Source organism: Phyllostomus discolor, chromosome 8 (genome assembly GCF_004126475.2).
Source record: "Phyllostomus discolor isolate MPI-MPIP mPhyDis1 chromosome 8, mPhyDis1.pri.v3, whole genome shotgun sequence".
In the NCBI taxonomy this organism is placed as follows: Eukaryota; Metazoa; Chordata; class Mammalia; order Chiroptera; family Phyllostomidae; genus Phyllostomus; species Phyllostomus discolor.
This window is the reverse complement of record NC_040910.2, coordinates 59006986-59026546: the sequence shown is the minus strand read 5'-3', so window position 1 is coordinate 59026546 and position 19561 is coordinate 59006986. Positions and strand designations below refer to the sequence as shown.

The 19561-nt window shown below is 44.3% G+C and overlaps 3 non-coding genes and 1 pseudogene across 3 annotated transcripts; 1 reads left to right on the top strand and 3 right to left on the bottom strand.

The window, feature by feature from the left end:
* Positions 1 to 4998: 4998 nt before the first annotated feature.
* LOC114515237 lies at positions 4999 to 7792 on the bottom strand (annotated as a pseudogene).
* Positions 7793 to 8939: 1147 nt separating this feature from the next.
* On the top strand, positions 8940 to 9080 carry LOC114515444. Its single transcript, XR_003686192.1, has one exon. It is a non-coding gene; the product is annotated as a small nucleolar RNA SNORA48 (small nucleolar RNA).
* A 5510-nt stretch (positions 9081 to 14590) lies between these two features.
* Positions 14591 to 14662, bottom strand: TRNAE-CUC. The gene has a single exon. It is a non-coding gene; the product is annotated as a tRNA-Glu (tRNA).
* A 277-nt stretch (positions 14663 to 14939) lies between these two features.
* TRNAL-CAA lies at positions 14940 to 15044 on the bottom strand. The gene is made up of 2 exons: positions 15007 to 15044; positions 14940 to 14985 (listed from the first exon to the last, which is right to left on the bottom strand). It is a non-coding gene; the product is annotated as a tRNA-Leu (tRNA).
* Between the last annotated feature and the right edge of the window lie 4517 nt (positions 15045 to 19561).

Here is a 19561-nt window from a genome sequence, read left to right as displayed (position 1 = left end):
AGAATCCTAGAAGCAGCAAGAGATAAGGGGACAGTAACCTACAAAGGAGTTCCCATCAGACTGTCAGCTGATTTCTCCAAAGAGACCTTACAGGCAAGAAGGGGCTGGAAAGAAATATTCCAAGTCATGAAAGACAAGGACCTACATCCCAGATTGCTCTATCCAGCAAAGCTCTCATTTAGAATGGAAGGGCAGATAAAGTGCTTCTCAGATAAGGTCAAGTTAAAGGAGTTCATCATCACCAAGCCCTTATTTTATGAAATGCTAAAGGGATTTATCTAAGAAAAGAAGATAAAGAAAAGACATGTATAGTAAAAGGACAGCAAACTCACAAATATTAACAACCACACCTAAAGCAAAACCAAAAGAAACTAAGTAAACGAGTAGAACAGGAACAGAACCACAGAAATGGAGGGCACATGGAGGGTTAGCAGCAGGGGGGTGGGAGGAGGAGAGAGGGGGAAAAGGTATAGAGAATAAGTAGTATAGAATGTAGGTTGAAAATAGATAGGGGGAGGGCAAGAATAGTACGGGAAATGTAGAAACTAAAGAACTCATAAGTATGACACATGGACATGAACTAAAGGGGGAAATGTGGGTGGGAGGGGGGTACAGGGTGGAGGGGAGAGAAGAGGGGAAATGGGACAAATGTAATAGCATAATCAATAAAATATATTTTTTAAAAAGTTAAAAAGAAAAGAAAATTTTTACATGCAAATCCTCTTGGGCATCAGCAAGACAACATGGATATCCCCACACCCCATGGCAGGTGCTATAGGCTTACATAAAACATAGCAGGACAGATAGGGGTACTGGGGTGTCACCTGCCCTAGATGAGGGAAGAACACATTACATGCTTGTCTGGGGCACAGGGGAGGGACCACTCAGGCTGTGAGGGGATTTAATGGAAGTGATCTCTGTTCTGGCTAGATCCAGCTGAACCTAGCATGGTAATAATGAGGCGGTGGGACAGACTCCTCCAGACTATCTGCAAAAATCTGCAGTGCTATGAAGCTCTGTTTCTCCTGGTTGCTATGCATGATGGTAGGGGTGCAGGTGGGCACTGTGGGAGGTGATTAGAAAAGTCTGAGACATGATTGCTGAATGCTGCCAACCTTGAAACACTTCTTCATGGCTCTAGGCTGCAGAGTACACAGTGAAGCTGTAGTGCCAAGAGCAGTGCTAACATACTGATGCATTTACTCTTGCTCACAAACCTCCACCTTTTTAAAAAAGATTTTATTTTTAGAGAGGGGAGAAGGGAGGGAGAAAAATATCAATGTGAGAGAAACATTGATCAGTTGCCTCTAGCACACCCCAACTGGAACCTGGCACACAACCCAGGCATGTGCCCTGACTGGTTATTGAACTGGTGACCTTTTGGTTTGCAGGATAATGCCCAGTCAGGGCTACTTTTTTTTTAATCCTCCCCTGAGGATATGTTTAATGACTTTAAAGAGAGAGGAAGGGAGGTAGATAGAAAGAAAGAGAGAAGAAACATCTACGTGAGAGAGAAACATTGATCAGTTGTCTCCTGTATGTGCCCTGACCTGGAATCAAACCCGCAACTTTTTGGTGCACAGGATGATGTTCCAACCAACTGAGTCACCAGGCCAGAGCCCAACCTCTGCCTTATAACCAGGCAAATCCTACCCCTTCTCTCTAGCCCAGTCTGTACCTAGCCTCCATGCTACCCCACCTCCCTTAGGAAACCCTAAACTCACCACCCAGCAAAGAGTAGGACAAAGGAAGGTGGCAGTTCTCAGAATCAGAGGGCTGCAGGAAGTACAGCAGACTTGAACCCTTGGAGACAGCAATATGCACAGAGAGCAAAAATGCATGGGGAAGCCAGGAGAACAGAAATTATGGGCTCACACCCACAGTAAAACCCCAAGTGTAAAAATGTGCCCTGAACTTCCTGAAGCACAAGAGGAAAGGGAGAGAGGGGATCTGTGAGAAGATCCAAGACCTAAGAAGACATGCAGGGGAGATCAAGAAAACTGTCTGAATTCAGAGAAGCAGATGTCATGGTCCTCTGTTCTCACTGCTGTCCAAGAGGCGCACACAGACCCACACCTCACTCCTACATTCATTGATGGAGCACCACCATATTGCCAGCACTCCAACAAGCATCCCAGATAAATAAACAAGTGCCCTGATATCATGATATCATGTAGTTCACAGCTCACAGACTAGAAGACATTTATGTAAAAATAGAGCTTTAGCAGAGATGAGGGCAAAAATATGCCAGGAGCCAAGGTAGGGACTGCCATAACCTGACTTGTGTTTAGAGTCATTCTGGCAAAAGCCAAAGGAAAGAGAGGGCCAGCAGTGTGAGGCCAGAGGCGGTGAGCATTGTGGGGGAGGTGGAGAGGGCACCTGGGCCAGGAGAGGGAAGCAGCCTTAAGAGCAGAAGTGATAGGGGCTGTTGTAAGAGGCCCTGGGGAGGCAGAGCTGAGGGGGCTGGAAACCTTGAGTTGCAGGAGAAGGAAGGCTCAAACATACTTCAGGGTTTCCAGCCAAGGAAACTATCAAGGCAAGAGTCCACTCCATTCTGGTAGAGGAGGCAAGAAGGAGCGGGTATAGCAACAGATAAAGAGGAGAGCACTGGGCTGTGCCTGCTTACCCCACAGCCACCCCTCTCCTGGGCCTTTTCCCTAACAGGCCCCTATATCAGGGTATAATTAAAAGTGTACAAGCTGTGAGTTTAGAGGCAGAAGAGAATACAGCCCCTGACTCTGCCCACATCTCTCAAACAGACCTCAGAGCCCAGCAGAGCCAGCCTGTTGAAGCAAGCTCTCTCCTGAGGGCCCAAGAACCACGTGTGCAAACACATAGGGCACCTGCCAGGCCAGAGCTCTGGGCAGCCTCACCCACTGCCCTGCCTCTGGGCCTTGGGTGACCCTGCTTTCCAAATCAATAATGGAGACCTGTTTTCTGACACATGTATTTTGGAGGGGACAAAGGATAGAATATCTTAAAGTAGAATGTGTGGCTCCCATATCTACTGCTCACTCATTTGTCCATTTATTTATTTATTCAGCAAATTGACACTAAGTGTGCTGTGGAGTTGCATCTGTGCCAGGCATGGGCCAAACCAGGGTTTAGTTCAAATTATCCCTTCTTACAAGAACACCAGTCAGATTGCATAGGGCCTACCCAAACAGCCTCATTTTAAATTTATACCTCTTTAAAGGCCCTATCTCCAAATATAGACCCCTGTCCAGCCTGTTCCCTGAGTGTCCAGCATTCAAGGCTGTGCGCAGTGATGACAAGAATACCAACTTGGCCCTGGACACCCTTCATTCCTGGGTAAGACAGACAGTTGACACCCCAACTGGTGAAGCCCTCCTGAACACCTTTGTTGTGTGCACTCTGGCCTTACCTGAGAGAAGAGAACCCAGGAAGCTCAAGGCACAATCTTCTGTGATGAACACACAGAAGCAGAACTTCAGGGTCACCTGCTGGTGGGCTGGCCAGGACTGTGGCATGATGGTGCTAGAGAGGGCAGGATGAGAAAAAATACTAGATACCAGATTCCTCCCAGGTCAGCAAAGCTAGGCTAATTCCAAAGCTAGGCTAATTCAGGTGGGGGCCTCAGTTTCCCCACCTGAAACAGGAGTAGTAAGTAACTTTTTAGGATTATATATTAACATTATACAAAAGAAAGGCTCAGAAGACTGTGTGTATATAGCACTGAGTATTAGCTATTTCCCCATGGTGAGGATTCAGGAGAGCAATTTAGCACTATCAGAGCCTAAAGTGCCAGCCAGCACTGGTGGCCCAGTCTGACTGTGCACCTGCCATTCCACCTTGTTCCCTGGGTGAGAAGCAAGGGCTCTTGCATGGGCTCCTGGGCAATCTGACTCCCCTGCCTTTTCTCCCTATACATGGTTGTCAGTTGGCCACAGGATTACCTGATTAAGGTGGAGAACCTGAGCTACTGGGCCATGTAGATGATTGGGAACTAGCTGAACACAGACACTGACTACTATAAGACTGTTCTGGAGACCCTTCATGACATGGTGTTCTTCCAGGAGCCCCAGTGGGGAGTGGGGTGGGGAAGTGGGAAAATGGACATGGGTGGACCAGTTACTAATTAGGGCAGTGGTGGAAAGAAAGATTAGATGAATCAGCCCTGGCTGGTGTGGATCAGTGGCTGAGTGCTGGCCTATAAATCAAAGGGTCACTGGTTTGATTCCCAGTCTAGGGCACATGCCTGGGTTGCAGGGGTAGGGGGCATGCAAGAGGCAACCACACACTGATGTTTCTCTCTCTCTCTCTTTTCCTTCCCTTCCCCTCTCTAAATAAAATGACTGGGAAAATCTCAAAAGGGGAGAGCAATGGAATCACTGGGGAGCTCATTAAAAACAGAGAGCTGTCCCTCCCTTGAGTCAGCAATTTGGTAGATCTGGGCTGGGATCCTGACAACATGCTTTTCTGACAGGTTCCCAAGGGTGCTGCTGCTTTCTGATCAGGAACCCGACTTTGAGAACCTCTGACTGCACATACCTGATTTGCATACCTGATTTGCTCTGGTCCTCACCTGCTCTCCTATTACACAAATCTATCAGCAAAGCTAACTTTCAACCTCAGCCACCAAACCCATGGCCACTGTCTGAGCAGTCTGCTACAAGACAGAATAAACTGGGACTCACTCTTCCTCGGGGTCCTGTGACCTAACTCTGACAAAACAAGCTGTAAATATTTACAAGAATGCAATGAGTATTACAAGCCTTCAGTGGCTGAGGGAGCCCCCAGGCCTCTTCTTTCCCAGTAGCATCTTTTCCTTCCTTCCAGAATTTTTATTCAGTTAAATCCATTTAAATTCAAGCCAAAGACTGTCTCCCCTGCCCCCCACAGTTTTCATAAAGGTTTGTTTCATTATTGGTGGGTGGTGCATTTAGAAGGCAGCACAGGTAACAAGACAAATAGCCAATTCAACTAGAAATCTGCTAACAAGTAACTGTATGAATATGTACAGCACAGCTATTGTTTAGCTCATCCTTTGTTTTGTTCACCTTCTCAGAGAGAAAAAAGCCTCTGGTCACATTGGAAATATGTTAAGGCCAAATCTTCTGATATTCATTCCCAGAGGTTTCTTTCAGCTGGATTAAGCCTCCAGCTCCAGGTAAAGACCAAGTTTGTGGCCACCAGTATTAATTCTCTTCCCATCAGATAGTGTGAGCTTCAGACAGGCCTCAGAGTCTGAGTGTAGCCCACTCCAACTAAACTAGAGTCGTTGACTGTTGCAGAAATAGAAGCAGTGGTATCCAACTGATATTTAGTTGCAATACCAAAGCCAGTGTAATTGGTACCTGATGTCCAAGCAAGGTCCACTGAAGTGTCAACACCTTCACATACTTTGTAATATATTAAGCCTCCAAATTCTGTGGGGGCTTAAGACTTGGAAAATTTTAGCTTAAGGTAAATAGCCATAAATCTAGCAAGTAATGTGTACGTTAAGCTTTTATTTCAGAAACTACAGATAAGGCCCATCCTGGCACCTGAGAAAAAGCAGCTGACCTCCTGGGGTTCTGGCTAAAGATTACCACCTGGGGACATCTGTACCAGGAAGAAGCAGGGACTACCCCTCCCCCTTGGAGACAGCTGTTGAACTTCAAGGCTTTCGCTGACACCTTGTTTTGACCTCCCCCAACCCCCCGTATAAAAGATCTGGCCAGGAAAGAAAGGGGAAGATGGTTTGTTAGGGTATGAACCTGCCATCTTCTCGGATCGCAGGCCATCCTAATAAAGCACCTATAAAAGATTCAATCACTGTCATTGCTTATTGGATTTGGTAGTGACAGGCAGCCCGAACGCCGGTGTCTTTTCCAGTTACACCATCATTGACATTAGTGTGTAGCTGGAAGTCTCCAGCCCTGTAGCTTACTGCAAAGCTATTCCTTGTCAGCTTTGATTTGATACTGTCAGAGGTCATCTAGTATCCAGGAAGACAGACCTTGTCACTAAAGACAGCTGAACCATGAATTGCAGGCCTCTCAAAATCAACATCACAACCAAGGTTTATACATTCCCTCTTGTAAGCAGACGATTTTACCATTTTTCTTTCCTGCGTCTGATGAAAAGGGGGTGTCAAATATCAGTTTCAGACCTTTACAAATCTGGTCTTCCATTGCAATTTCTGTGCCCAGACTGTTACCAGTGTTCCATTTCTCTGTGAAAGACACACCATACTCATACCATTTATATTTGCTCTCCAAGGTCCCAATAGCTTTACTAGTGTCTGTATTAGATGTTGAGAATTCCACACCACTGCATGGCTTTGTTTTGAATTCCAGTTTCACTAACCCAAAACCAAATCCTTTGTTGAAAATATTTCTGGCAAAAACACTGAAGTAGAGGACAGGTTGACAATGACCAGAGGGGAGAGAAGAGGGAATTTCAGGGGAGAATGGGTTTACAGGAAAAAATTTAAAGGACACATGGACAAAAACTAGGGGGAGAGTGGTAATGGGAGGGAAGTGGGGAGGGATGGGAGGGTGGGCTGGAATAGGAGTAAAAGGGAGAAAACTGTACTTGAACAATGATTAAAATAAAATTTAAAAAAATTAAAAATATCTCTGGCAGCTTTGTCAAGGTCAGCATATGATGGAGAGACACACATTGACTGCTCAGCCCTGTCTGTAGGTGGCTATGGCATGGCCGCGGGAAAAGGTGATCTAGTGCTCTCCTGAGGAGGGCTGTCACGGGTGCTCAGATTGCTCAGGTCAAGCTGCAGCTGCTGCGGCTGGAGGGCAAAGTGAAGGACCAAGCCAAGGACTGTCTTAAAGGGAGAATGTACGGTAGGGAGAGTTCTTAAGACAAGTCTAGTGGGAGAATCTTAATGGTGCCTGGTATGCTGAGGTCACCCAGTGCTGAGTTCTCTCTGAGGACATTATGGAAGGGCTGAGAGGGCCTGTAAGAGCACTAGGTCTTTGTCAACCACTTGGCCAGAAGTCCTATGTAGAGGCCACCACTGAGAGACAGATACACCTATCCTGCACTCCTGGAGCTCTGGCAAGGAGCTGCATTTGCCCAGAGGGGATAAATTTTTCTGATTTGTCAGCCCAAATGTGGCACCTTTATCTAGTTGCCCGGAGCTACGGGCCTGCCCTCAGGTCCCCACAGGGCTCAACCTCCATCCAATCAGAACCACCCATTCTCTGCACAGTCTTGAGCATTAGCCAGCTTCCCTTCTCTCCTTTGCCTGCTGGCGCTCAACTTGAATGAAATCACCAGGGCCTTCTCCAGCAGGCAGCGAACGCTGCCCTCTCGCCCTGGACAGCTGGATCCACTCGCCAGAGCGAGAGGCGGAGTAGTTCGGAGACCAAGTTCACATCACCTCCCCAACCCCCTACCCTCTTCTTCCAGGGCTCGCCTGACCACCAATTATGTGGTCTTGGCCAGCACGGCCCAGGCTGCCATGCTGCTCCCGTTTCAGCCACTTCTGTCCCCTGACAGGCAAGATGCCCTGCGATCACTCCACTACAGCCACTCTGCCAAGGTAGTCCTGACCTGCACGCAGCGCTTTGGATCCCGAAGGCATCTTTAGGGACAAGTCCAGCACCACAAGCCTTCGCTGCCATCAGCTAGCAGAGCCACACCTTCCCCAGCGACACGGGCTTCATCCTGGCGTCCTCCGTGACAGACAACCACTCCGCCTTCTTCACCGCGGCAGTGCACGTGGTCCTGGAAGTCCAGTCCACGATCCACAAGCACCCAAAGAGGAGCCGCGTACCTGGTGCTCCTTCCCCATGTCCAGGCACTGGAGCCCGGACTCCAGTGCCATGGGCAGCTGTCCCAAGATCCCTCCTTACCAGTTTGTGGACTGTGCCCAGGAGTTCTTTGGGCCAGAGGGGTGCGTGGGCTTCCAAGGAAGAACAGGCCCGGCCCACGGGCGATTGACACCACTATCAAATCCAGGATCAGGACCGTGTGCCACATTCAGGAGGTTACCAGCTTGGCTTTGACAAAGGGCCCCAGGGCCCTGAGAGCCCCACTCCAAAATTAGGCTGTAGCCAACTTCAGGACACCCAGGAGCTGAGGTGATTCCAGTCACAATGGTCCACCAGGAAAAGACTCAAAACCTACCTTCTCACTTTATCACCACCCTCTCCCAAAGATGCTAGACCAAGAGGTGCCACATGAGGCTCAGGAATCGAGTCCCTGCAATGAATTTATTAGTGATGTCTTCACAACAGCATGTGACAGATGATTAAAACAATAAAGCATTCATTGAGTTTAAGGCTATATCACTCAGTGTTTTATCCACATTCTGGGTGGCATTGAAATAATTATAAAATTGAGTGCTGAGACATTTGACTTCCAAATGTTGCAGGATCACATTCCAAAATTCAGGTTCACGTACCCCAAGTACTAGTTAGCCAAAACATTGAAACACCAGTGGTTGGAGATAGAGAAAGGTTTATTTGATTTGATCAAGGTGAGAGGACAGAGAGCAAGATGTACCAAATCCATCCATACCGAAAAGCAGTGCAGGGAGTTTTTTATGTGGCTAGGGAGTAAGCTGGTGGGAAAGGCTAAGGTTTAGAGAACTGAGAGAGAAGTCTATTTTCTTTAGTCACAGAAAATGGTTTTCTGTATCAGACTCCTTGTGGCCCTGGAGTTATCTCCTGCTTGACAAAGAAACAGTACATAAGCAGCACAAAATTATATTGTGAGAAGGGGTGCTGGGTTGAAGAACCTAGATTCTGCAAAATATCTCATAATCGTGCATCAGTAATGTCTTTAAAGCAAAAATCTGAAATTAGACATTGTATAACTATCACATTAAGTTATTACTGCTTTGTGCTTAACTGGCTGCATTATTCTATTATCTGGGACAAAGTGTACTTTTAAACATTTCTCCTGGAATTTGCTGTACAGGCAGTCCTTCAGAACATGACTAACATATTTTCTTAATCTTGGACTATAGGCCCCCCTGACAATGGGCAAGGAGACAGCTGAATGGTGTTCTTCTTGTATCAGTTAGGGGCAAAGCAGACTACAGTCCTTAGTTTATCCTAGCTTGATGTCTGTGTTGGTGACCAGAGCTGTTTCCTGCCTGGGCCACATTAAAAAATATATTCTTTGACTGTAAACTACATGACAGCCAAAGCAATTGAAACATGTAGTTAAAGACTATATCTCTACACCCATATCCTAATTTAGAATTAAATTATTTAGTTCTAGCTGTCAAAAATACTAGGGGCATTAAAACCACAAGAGGCTTGGCTGTACAAGGGCCTTATCTGGTATTCTTGGCTCTTCTCTTATTTCCTTATTTTGAATCTAGCCCCAGCTTCTCTACCCATCTCCAGTTCTCCAACTCCACAACTGTAAATTTTAAGACATGTTTGTAACTTAGGTCCTTAGGTAAAGGCCAACGACATGCTCAATGCTTTTCCATGTTACTGAAGCCATGCTGAGATTCATGCTCTAATGTTGCTTCATTTTGTAGATGAGGAAAACTGATTTTCCAAGACATTCAATAACTTGGGTGAGGTCACAAATGCTAGTCTAGGGGGTCAAGACATATCACATCTAACCTCAAATCTTCTTGTTTCTTCTATGCTCAGAAGCTTTGTCTTACTCTGGTGTTCCTGAAATAGTGATTCACTTTGGAAACAGCGATGAGTATGTTGAATGTTTGAATAAATGAAGTTCTCAAGAGTACACAGGTCAAGGCCACATGGTCTTTCCCCATTCCTTTCCCATTTCCCTGGGTTTTCTTTGCCTAGAAGCACTGAGGGGTGAGGGAGCAAGTAGATGGGGTCAATAATAATGAGAACTTTCAGGCATGAGGTATAAAAAGGCCAATCTTTTGGCAGTGACCTGGCCTGAATTTTGTCTCTAAGGGACTGCTTGGGGGTATAAGTAAGTGCCCAGAAGTCCACAGGAAGTGCCCAGGCAGCTAGAAGGTGAAAGGCCAGTTCATCACCAAAAACAACAGGGGCCTTCAGGAAGGCCTTCAGAGCCAGCCAGATATTGCCATTGTCCTCTTTCACAGGGTCTGCAATTTTATCCTGCTTTCAGGCTAACAAGTTCTCCTGCCACATTTTCATGAATGCTGGCAAAATACCAACATTCCATTTAACCATTAGTGGGTTAAAGACAAAGGCTCTTTTACCCATGGCACAGCAAGCAGCATGAGCAACCCAAGCCCTCAAGTGCTAAGAGGGCAATGCAGAGGGACCCAGGTGGATACTATACATGCAGTGGGCTTGCATTGCAGCTGAGGAACACGGAACTCAGAGAATTTACCAATTGTATAGAAAGCTTGCTCTTATTTTGGAGGTTGGGGGAATACCTCATCCCTCAAGGTTCCTTGCTAAAATACAACTCTGAGAAACAGTCCAGTCAAAAAGCACTCAGGACCTTGCATTCTGGGCACACCCCTCAGGAATGTACGGAAATGATCAGGCCACATCAGATTGCCTCTCCCAACACTGACTTATCCAGATCCTGCTAAACTCCAGACAAGAGTGGCAATCTGTCTCCTTCCTCACTTACAGCCCAGCTCCATAGGTACCATTGGCACCCTAGTTTCACTGAGTCCCCACTTATAGGGGACCATTCTGCATGGCATGGGAAATGTAGCCCAGCCCCCACTCGGAAAGGCCAGTGGGAATGGAGGTATGGTACACAGGACCCACGCCCATGGATAGGTTCTCCCATGGGAAATCAAGCCTGCTTTGTACCTAGGCTGCTATGAGGCTTGCTTTTACTAAAACTCCCTCACCTTGAATTGAGGCAGCAAATGTTTACTGCATATCTTTAAAGTAACTTCCTAAAATCTACGCTAAACCTTCTAAGAATGAGTGTAATCAGTTCAACCACTTTTCCCTTTGCATTTGCAAATACCCTTCTTCTTTGATGTAAATAACAACATCCTCTCCATTGTGTTTTGTAAAAGGGAACCACCTAAAGCAAACCTGTGCATAGTAAATGAGGACCATCCTCTATGTAATGTGCCCAGAAAAGCAGTAAAAGCCTGTCCAGGCAAGGGTTGGGGCCCTCTCTCTCTCTCTCTTAGAGATCAGCCATGCTGTTCCTTTTTCTCCACAGGACTTCTGTAGTCCATGTGAATTTGTCCATCACAACCACATCACACAGACCCCATGGGCGAGGGTCCACATTACCCACTCTCTCACTGCACACTTAAAGTTCACATGTTTTAAACAACCACTTGGTAGCAGCTCTTAAATCTGTTGAATCAGACCCAAGTTCTGCCCTAGGTGAACCTGGAGATAAGCTTAGGGACTGTCCTAGTCAATTCTGGCTGCTATAACAAAAATACCAAAGACTGATGGCTCACCAACAACAGAAATTTATTTCTCACAATTCTGGAGACTAGGGTGTCCAACATCAAGGTGCCTGCGGGTTTGGCAGATTTGGGTCCACTTATTGGTTCATAGACCACCAATTTCTTGCTGTGTCCTTCCATGGTGGCCAGGACAAGAGTACTCTCTAAGGTCTCTTTTATAAGGGCACTAATGCAATTTATGAAGGCTCCACCCTCATCACCTCTTTACCTCCCAAAGGCTCCTATCGCCAAACACCATCACATTGGTTATGAAGTTTCAACATGAATTTTGGGGTGAAACAAATATTCACTCCATAGCAAGGACTATGAAATACATCCAAGTAAATGCAACAAGTGACAGGTGATGGTTGCATGCAGAGGTTGGCTTTTTCCTAGAGTACATATTCTGGAGGTTAACACCATCCACTATGTAGAGAGTAAGTAACTTTTTAAAAAATGATTATAGATTTACAGGAAGTTGCAAAGAGAATACAGAGAGGTCCCAATGTACCTTTCACCCAATTTGTGCCAATGGTTACATTTTACATAACTATAATACCAAAACCAGAAATTGAACATTGGTGCAATCATATGTTTGGATTCTTATAACCACCACAATGAGGATAAGGAACTATTGCATCAACACAAGAGACCCCTTTTGCTACCCTTTTATAGTCAGTGACCCCCACTCCACTCTGTATCTCCCAACATTCCCAATCCCTGGCAACTACTAATCTGTTTTTCTAGAATATTATATAAATGGAACCATGCTTTATGTGGCCTTTAAAGATTGATTTCTTACTCTGCATAATTCCCTGAGGTCTATCCAGTTATTGCCTGTGTCAACAGTTCATTTACTTTTATTGCTGAACAGCATTCCTTGGTATGGGTGCCACAATTTATTTAACCATTCACCTCCTAAGGGCAGTTCAACTGTTTCCTTTTTGGGAGCTGTTACAGATAAAGGTGCTATGAACATATTTGTGTATAGCTTTTTGTGTGTGTGTGAACTTAAGTTTTTACTTTTCTGGGATAAATGCCTAAGAATGTCATCTTTGAGTTGTAATGTAAGTTCATGTTTAGTTTTGTAAAAAATGTCCAGACCCTTTCCAAGAGTGACTGGAACATTTTACATTCCCACTAGCAATGAATAAGTCATGCAGTTCCTCTTTATCCTCTATCCTTTATTTCTCTTTATCCTCTTTATCTTCTTTATCCTTTACTTGGTATTGTCACTACTTTTTATTTTAGCCATTTCAAAATATATGTGGTGATATCTCATTGTGATTTTAATTTGCACTTCAACAATATTGAACATCAATGTCTTTTCATGCTTTTGGTTCATTTTCTAGTTGGATTACTTGTTTTTTTACCATTGAGTTTTGAGAATTCTCTATATATCTGAGACATGAGTCTTTTGCTAGATATGTGTTTTGCAATTTTTTTCTGCTTGTGGCTTGTTTTTTTCATCCCCTTAACAAGGCCTTTTGCAGAATGAGTTTTTAATTTTGATGAGGTCTGATTTAATGATGTTTCCTTTAATGGGTCACGCTTTTGTTGCCATTTCTAAAAACTCTTCACTAAGCCCTAGGTACTGCAGTTTTTCTCCTACATTCTTAAAAACTTTTATAGTTTTATGTGTTACATTTAAATCTATGATTCATTTTGAGCTGATTTTTGTGTAAGATGTGAGAATTTTTATTCATCTAATAAATTTTATATACCCATGGTAGAAAAATCAGCATATGCATGAAATTACAACAAGGAAAAATTTTAAATTACATAATCCTATCACTTACAGAAAATCACAGGTGCATTTATTTGAGTGTTTATCCTTCCAGCTTTTTTTCTTTTTCCTTTTGTTCTTCTATACAGGGTGGGGCAAAAGTAAGTTTACAGTTATTCCATATGGAAAATAATACAACAATTAACAAATAAAAATAAAATAAACTGTGTTTCACGTAGACACTAGTATAAACCTACTTTTGCCCCCATGCCTGTATGTTTAGATTCCTTTCAATTCCTTTTGAAGATGAGGGAATATTTCAAAATGAAAATTAAAGATTAGCTCTAATTTCATTATTTTTCTTCTTTCCATCAACCAGTTTTTCAGTTAAGAAAACTAAAGCTTAGAAAGGATATACAACTTGTGTTCAGCTAAAGGCACAGTTGCCATGGAACTCAGCTCCACCTGACTCACAAGAATGAGGTCACTTCTGGTGTCAGGCTCCGCACTAGAGTGGGTTACAACAGAGCTCGCCAGTAGTGCGCAGTAAAGCAGAGGCCTGGTTACAAAAACAATAGGAATGTAGAGTGTGCCTTGACAGAGCCCTGGCTTAGAAAACGTGCCTAAGGAGAAATGAATACTTTGAAGAACAACAAATTAGGCACAGAGGCTCAGAATATTATGCTAATGTTAAAAATATAGAGCCTAAATATTATTTAAGTGATTTCATTATTAAAACGTTATTTTCCAAAGGCGTCACAGTAGAAAAATGGGGAATGAAAATTCCTACAATAAACACTTTTTTAAAGTGTTTGAATGTGGACTGGCATATGACGACAGGTTAATGTTGATTTTCTTATATGTAACATGGGGTAGTGTAGCGATGTCTGCAGCTTTCAAATGGGTGGTAGGCCGGGAAAAATCTGTCGTCTGTATTATCTAATCTTTCTATTATCTATCTCTCTATCTGTCTATTTGCCTACCCACTGAGAAAGAGAGGTAGAAATGTGGCAAAATATTAACCAATGTTGTATGTAGGTAGAGAAAACACCAATGTTCGCTGTGTAATTATTTTTACTATATAAATGTATTTTCAAGTTAAAAAGTAGATGTGGAGGTAGGGAGAATTACCTGACTTCTTTCCATAGCGACAATTGCCTGGACCGTTGTTGGGAGGAAAAAAAACTTTCTAAGTCGCCCGGTAAGTGAAATGTGACGTTCTAATGGCCTCTGGGACACTTGTGGAGACTAAAAAAAAATTTTTTTCTAAGAGTTATCTGAGCCGTACTGATGACATACCAGGAAGCAAGATACCAAGTGCTCCCCAGAGACTTTTTGATTCCACTTTTGGAAGACCGAGCACTTGTGGGAGCTTTAGCGTAATCTCCTTGGATTATTTGGAGTTGCCCTCATCTTTCTTCCCTTCCTAGTTAAAATACTGTGGAAATAGAATAATAACTGACACACAGACAAAACTTATTAACCACAAATACGCACAGCACTAACAGCCTTCTTCCAAAAGAGAAAGGTAAACGAGGAAAAAAAGATGGAGGCCTTTCCCTGACCGGGAATCGAACCCGGGCCGCGGCGGTGAGAGCGCCGAATCCTAACCACTAGACCACCAGGGAGGTGACAACTGAACTCTTTCTAAAAGTCTATACTAAGTCTCTCTTACAGTAGGTAAATTGTGGGCGTGACTGTGACTGGATGAATTTCCGGTGCCTAGACTGCCTCTCTCACTTCCCCTAGCAGCTTCCAAGCCACCACAGACACAGAGAAACCTCCAGTGGTCAGCGGCAGCGAGAATGGACGACGGAGATCTCCGGAGAAGAGAAGACACCAGGAACTGCCCGGAAGGGTCCGGGCGGAATTTCCCTTAGAGGGAGCAAAAGGAGAAAATGCTTGTGTCAGAAGTGGGATTCGAACCCACGCCTCCATTTGGAGACCAGAACACCCACTGGCAAGGAATCACCTTGAGTCTGGCGCCTTAGACCACTCGGCCATCCTGACACCTCCCGTAAAAGGTTTGCAAGCAGCCTTCTATTTGCACCCTGTCTGCTGTGGCGGAGGGAGGGGTAATATGACATGAGCAGGCGGGGGATGGGGTGGGGGGGTGGTTCAGAGGGTTTCTCCGAGCCAGATTGTTGCAGAAACCTGTGCACTGGAGCACGAGCAGAGAGGTTCAGCAGCCAAGGCGAGAGGGCGCCAAGCGGCAGTACACTACTGATCCGCAACATGTATCATCGCCCTGGACCCCAGGCTGCAGGGATGTGGTGAGCACTGGGAGAGCAGTGGGGATGCATCTGTTTTGGCAGCCCAGCTGGCCTCAGACCTGTGGCCCGCGGGACATCTTTGCCACGGCAGGGCCCCGCCTGGCCACGCCACCTGAGGAAGGCGACACAAAATTCGCTGCAGGAGCCCACGGTCCTGCAGAACAAGCTGAAATAGGTGATTAAGGTGCCGACAAGGAGGAACGTTGCGAAGAACGCAGGAAGGAGGGTGCAGGGTGCAAGCGATTCAGCCGTTGCGGGCGCGCCTTTGGAATTTAAGACATTATCAGAGGAATCAAGCAAGCAGTTAAGTACCTGCACCTAGAGTACCGGGCACAGCGCCAGTAGGAAGCGTAAATCGGAAGGTTGTCAGCCAATCGCAGGTGTAAAGACCAGGAAACTTGCTGAGCTCACCAGGAACCAGGAAAGTGTGCGTAGACACAGGGACTGGGCCCTGGGACACTCCCACCGAGACTTTCAGAAAGAAGAGGAAGCAGTATGAAAGGCTGAAAAAGAGTGGCTAGTGGGGAGGAGCGACAAAAGACAGTGAACTGTGGTGGAGGCCGCGAGGAGGAGTGTGGACACGGGAGGGATCCACTGCCCAGTGCTACTGAGAGGGAGGAAGATGAGGACCCGATGGAGCAGGGTTCTGCTGAGGACAAATGACATGAGGTGATGGCAGCAAATGTTAATGCCCTTTGGGAGAAGGTCTCCTGTAAAGGGGATCAGCAAAACTGAACGCCAGCTACAACAGACCATAACACCAAGGAAGGATTCTGTTTTGTTTTAAAAACAGTTATTACTGGGTGTGCAGTGTTGACGGGAATAGTGATTCTGGGTTGTTGGCCTTGTCAACATTCTTGAACACCTCAGGCTCTGTGGTAAATCCCACGCAGAAAGTTTCTCATGTCTTTAGTTTGTTTTTGAAAACTGAGGTGAAAATGACATAACAGTAACCATTCAAGGTAGAATTTAATACTTTCACAGCGCTGTCTACCACCATCCCTATTTAAGTTCCAGAATTTTTTCATTATCCCAAAAGGACACCTTGTACCTGTTACGTAGTTACTGCTTGTCTTACAGTTAGCTTGGGCTACTGTTAACAAAATACTATAAATTTACTGACTTCATTAACAGAAATTTATTTTCTCACAGTTTTCGGGGCCCTAGTCTCATGACCTCCTCTAAATCTAATTCCCAAAGTCTCCATCATAAAATATGATCACATTTGAGTTAGCATCTCAACATGTAAATTGGGCCGGGGGGGCGGGGAACACAAGTCAATAGTATTTCCCATTCCTCCCTTCCTTTAGCTTCCAGCAATCACAAATTTGCTTTTTTATGTCTATGAATTTATTCTGGATATTTCATGTGAATGGAGTCACACAGCATACAATATGACCTTTTATGTGGGATTATTTTCACTTAGCATATGCCCTAAGTGTGCATACATACTGTGCAATACCATATATCAGTACTGTATTTCTTTTAAGGGTTAAATAATATTCCATTGTATGAACATACCACAATCTGCCCTCTGATAGACATCTGGGCAACTTAAGTTATTGTAAATAGCACTCCTACGAACATACGTGTAAAATGCATTTTAAGTACCTGTTTTCAATTCTAGGAATAGGATTGCTGGGTCAGTAGTAATTCTATATGAACCTTTTTGAGGAACCAGCAGTTTACAGTAGGTCCTCAAATAACGTCGTTTAGCTCAATGTCACGTCCTTAAAGTGTTAATGAGATGCCATAGGAACTTAACTATTGTTTATATCAATTTGTCTATGGTAAACTTGGTTTCATTATATGTACTTTTGCTTAAAGTCACAGAACCTATTGGCAACATTAAGTGCAGATTTTCTGTATTTTCCACAGTGGCTGCATCATTTTACATCTCACTAGCAAGTACAAAAATTCCAGTTTCTCTTATTTTTATCATATTATCATTATTATCATTATTATAGCCAACATAGTGGTGCCCCATTATGATTTTGATTTGCATTTCTCTCAAAATTAATATCTTTTCATGTGCTCAATAGCAAACTTCATGTCTCCTTTAGAGAAATGTCTATTCATTTGTCCATTTATTTATTTTAAATTTTTTAAATTAGTTTATATTCAATATTATTTTGTATTAGTTTCAAGTGTGCAGCATACTGCTTTGACAATCATATACTTTACAAAGTGTTCCCCTGATATTTCCAATACCCAACATGCAACATGTAGTTATTTCAATATTTTTGACTATATTCCCTATGCTGTACTTTATATCCCTGTGGTGTCCATTCAAGTCCTTTGCCCATTTTTTAACTGGATTGCTTGTCTTCCTGGTGTTGAGTATTTTAAGTTCCTTACAAATTTGGGATATTAACCCCTTATCAGATGTATCATTGACAAATATGTTCTCCCATTCAGTGGGTTGTCTTTCCATTTTGTTGATGGTTTCCTTTGACGTGCATGTACTTTTTAGCTTGTAGTTGCATTTCTTTATTTTTTTTTCTTGCCCAAGGAGATATATCAGAGAAAAATATTACTAAGTGAAATGTCTGAGATTTTACTGCCTATGTTTTCTTCTAGGTTTTCTTATGGTTTGAACTCTTACATTTAAGACTTTAATACATTGTGAGTTTATTCTTGCATATGGTATAACTAGTTGGTCTGGTTTCATTTTTTCACACATCAGTCCAATTTTCCCAACACTATTTATTGAATAAACTGTCTTTACTCTCTTGTATGTTCCTGATGCCTTTGTCACATATTGACTATACATAGGTCATGGCTTTCTTTCTGGGCTTTACGGTCAGTTCTGTTTTTATGCTAGTGCCATGCTGTTTTGATTACTATGATCTTGTAGTATAGTTTGATATCAGGTAACCTGTTAACTTCAACTTTGTTCTTCTTTCTCAAGACTGCTATGGCTATTAAGGGTCTTTTGTGGTTCTATATAAATTTTTGAATTACTAGATCAAGGGAAGATGGTGGCAAAGTAGGTGGGTGCGGAGTCCACTTCCCCCTGTGCATAGGAGAAACACCTAGCCAATCTTCTGAGGAAAAGAGTGAACAACCAATGGTATCCATGCATATATGAAGGTTGAAGGCCAAAATGGTAGAGGACATTGAAAAATCAGACAGCAACGAGACTGCTTTGGGACGATAAGGTCCCTGGAGCCAGCGTGAGGACCAGGGCAGCTGCAGCACCAGGCCCCAGGCCTCCTGGGCCAATTGTAGGATTCTTGGAAGACAGTCAGGTCAAGGGCTCCCTCCCCTGCAAAGCAGGGGGGTTTCAGCAGCACCAGTATGGACCTGGATGCTTGAAGTCACTGGGGAGAAAAAAGATGAAGTGGCAAATGCACAGGGGCAGTGTACACCCGCTGAGACTGTGGACACCAGCTGGGTCATTACAAAAGAAATTGGGGAGCCAGGTGACACCTGGAGAAGGGAGAAGAGTTGGGCCATGATGGACCCTGACCTGGATAGTCTCCACTCTGGCTGGAAAATTGGGCTGTGTGAGAAACCGGGTGCTTGTTAGGAGCAGCAGGCTTGAACAGGAGGATTTTGTTTAAAAAAAAAAAAAAAAAGGATCTTAGTGGCTGTTTAGGGAATTCCCCCACAGCAGCCAGCCTCACCCATCCAGCTGCAGCCCTGCCACCATAGCTGCGGAGGTGGAGACCACACCCCTGCCTCTGCTGCCACAGCCTTAGCTGCACTCCCACCCCTGCCACTGCCTTGTCCCAGCCCTCTGCCTGAGTGGTGGAGGCTGCAAGACCACCCACCCTCTGCCCCACCCCCATAGGGCTTCCACTTAACCACAGCAGCTTGCCCATTTTGCTGTCTTCCTAAACTTCATTACTGTTGTGCTTAACCCTATTATCTTGCACACTACACTACACCTATTTTCTATCCATTATTCTCACTATATCTCATAATCAGACCTCCCACAAGGTCACTATTTTCTGAATTCAATTCACAATCCTTCCCCCTCTAACAAGAGTCTTATCTCTTTTCCACCCTGTATAAAAACTGGCTAGCTGGGTGAAATATCTTGGTTAACACTATACTTATCCAAAGGATCTCCAATCTCTTCTCTATGGGTTGGTACTTTAAATCCCATAGAATTCACTCCTGCTCTCTTAATCCATTTTGGTTTTCCCCTTCAAATGATCGCATAAAAGTGTAGGTGGGAGCTGTGAACACCAGGATATCCACTGGAAGAGAAAACCCACCAACAAAGGAACCACTAACAGATAATCA